General features: G+C 42.4%; 1 long non-coding RNA gene across 1 annotated transcript; it reads right to left on the bottom strand.

Annotated features, from left to right (window-relative positions):
* Positions 1-24: 24 nt before the first annotated feature.
* Positions 25-1,023, bottom strand: LOC145655158 (uncharacterized). The gene is made up of 3 exons (XR_014121316.1): positions 723-1,023; positions 459-525; positions 25-363 (listed from the first exon to the last, which is right to left on the bottom strand). It is a non-coding gene; the product is annotated as an uncharacterized LOC145655158 (long non-coding RNA).
* Between the last annotated feature and the right edge of the window lie 1,577 nt (positions 1,024-2,600).

Below are 2,600 nucleotides of genomic sequence, written 5' to 3'. Positions count from 1 at the left end.
AAGTAGACTTACTGTGAAGAAGTGTGTCCCAGTTATTGCCTTCCTTACAAACACGCACTCACACACACACACACACACGCACTCACACACACACACACACACACACACACACACACACACACACACACACACACACACACACACCACACACACCATCATCCTCGTGGACGGGGGTGTTGAAGTTGAAGGTTAACGACAGTAACTGTATATCGCACACACGTCACCTTATTGAAACATGAGAACCTTTTCATTCTGTCTGTTCCTTTGAGCGCAGAAGCAAACAGCTTCACCTGAGCAACACTGCCACCTGCTGGACGAACGGACACCCACCCGGACACCAAACGCCTTATTACTCACCTGCACCTGACGGAGAGAAGAGAAGGAACAGTACGGTTCAGGAATGAAATCTCAGAGCGCTCATAGTGAACAGGAAGCCGCTAAAATCGATATAAACGTACCATCTAGACACGTAGCCTGCAGTTAATCCATATATCACAGAGTACACCAGACCTATACCACCTAAAGCTTCAAACGCAGGAAAAACAAATACGGGGTATGAAAGAGTATGAAAATCCTTCAGTGAAAGTAGGCTATGTCACTTACATATCATTTTAGTTACATCAAATATTTCAATTTGGACCTGATAACCTCATGGTAGGAATAAGAAATGACAATTCATGATATTGCAGAATACGTAAACTCTAAATTTACAAATCACTAACAGAGTTTTGGTGCCATCCTGCGGCAGTTGGAAGACGCGTTTCACAGCACAAATTCGGAAGCAGCCCCCTAAAGCTTAGGGTGTTGGATAAGTGGATAAGTGTGTACTCGCTGCCGCTTTCCTCTTACTAATGTCATGCCATGCAATGATCTTGTTATCATTCACCAAAATCCTGCCATGTATCCAAACCGTTCGTCATTTCCCCTCATGCAATTTCAGCTTTCGGAAACTATATCGCGCTGTGCTTCACGTCTAGCACGACGATTACTTCGACATCTTTAGGGTTTGGTCCCGGGAGCGGCGTGAGGAAGGCGCCCTTGCAAGGCTGCATATTTGTTGCATCTAGTTGCCAGGTAACGGCAGTGCTGCCATCAAACGCAATGCACTGTAGGTGATATAAAACTGAATACCGGTATTAGCTGATGTGGCACTTCATAGCTACGAGACGCTGAGCAGCTACCATCGCACAAAAGACTACAAAAACAATACAATGCTTCAGTGATTTGGTACACTGCCAATATTTACCTGATCACCTGACTAACAGATCCTCGTAGGCCTGCACAATCTAATGAACGAATTTTTTTAAAAAATCCTAAACTTGGAGGTTTAACGAATGCGAAAGATATGTAGGGGTATATTATTAGTTCGGTCAGAACTACTAAAGCTCTATTCACTATGTCCAGTTAGTCCGTCTGTTTGTATGCGTCTCAGTGTTCCGTTTCTGACCACAGCATTGCTGCTGGATGTGTATTTTGTGCGCAGACCGGGATCTGCCCGACAGAGTCAGGGACACGTAAAAGATAACATAAAATAAGATTAAAAAGAACACAGCAACAGTGCAAGATACACTCGAACCAGCAATACGCTACCATGCCAGTGTTGATGCTGCCCAGGGAAAGGTCATTCTGAGCAGTCGTCCTGTGGGCATAATTTGACCAGTGACAAACGGTGCAGAGGGTACATCACAGAGAGTACATGGATCACATAAGGTACTGTTGTTGTGCAGCCTGCTTATGAAATGTACCTGTAAAACGGGGGAACATTATAAAGCGTAAGTGTAAATGCAAGACTATTTAATAAAGCGGCTGGTGAGTGAATAAGATTCATTTATTTGGAACGGTGCACAGTGTTTGATATCTGAATGTTTCAGAAAAATCCTTTTAGATCAGACGCTTAAGACTGCAGACTTTTTTAAAAAAAGGTTTTGTCTACTGTAACCCCATCTGTGTTCAGCAGATTGAATTGTTAATTTCATTTTGCCACCACCAGAGGTCACTTTCTTTCTTGCGCTTGACAAAAGACCGTGATTACATTTACACCTGTGATTCATCTAATACCTCCATTCAATCAACTCGAATAGCTGTCTACCAACACTCAATAGCGATCATTTCTTTGATTATACAAAAGAAATAATCCCGGGCTACAAATAAGATCCTACTTATAGTTTACAAGTGCTATTTTCCCACTGTGTCATATTTGCATATTTGCTAAATTAAATATTCACATTTTTATATGAATTATTCCTAAGTGACTATTAAAATATTTTAACTTGTCACTTTTAAAAATGTTACTGATGTTTTACTGATGAAGCGTCAATCTAACTAACCTTTCATGTAAGTTTTTGGAGCGGTAATGTCCATGAAAGGCATTTATTTATTTCATAGACTGTTTGTTGTTCATTTCCACGTTGCACTCTTTAGAAGCTTCCAGACTGCAGGGTCCAGAATGGCCGTGCGAGCTCATCTCACCCATGACCGCCCATGCTTTCCCACCCAAATAAAAAATGTGTCAGTTGAAGGGACGACTGTCTGGGCCCCTCCCTTGGGACAGACCCTGAGTCTGGTTCCTAAACACACACACACACACACACACACACACA

The sequence above is a fragment of the Electrophorus electricus genome, unplaced genomic scaffold (genome assembly GCF_041902795.1).
Source record: "Electrophorus electricus isolate QZ-2024a unplaced genomic scaffold, ASM4190279v1 Scaffold191, whole genome shotgun sequence".
In the NCBI taxonomy this organism is placed as follows: domain Eukaryota; kingdom Metazoa; phylum Chordata; class Actinopteri; order Gymnotiformes; family Gymnotidae; genus Electrophorus; species Electrophorus electricus.
The sequence above is the reverse complement of the archived record's forward strand: the minus strand, read 5'-3'. Positions and strand labels throughout refer to the sequence as shown.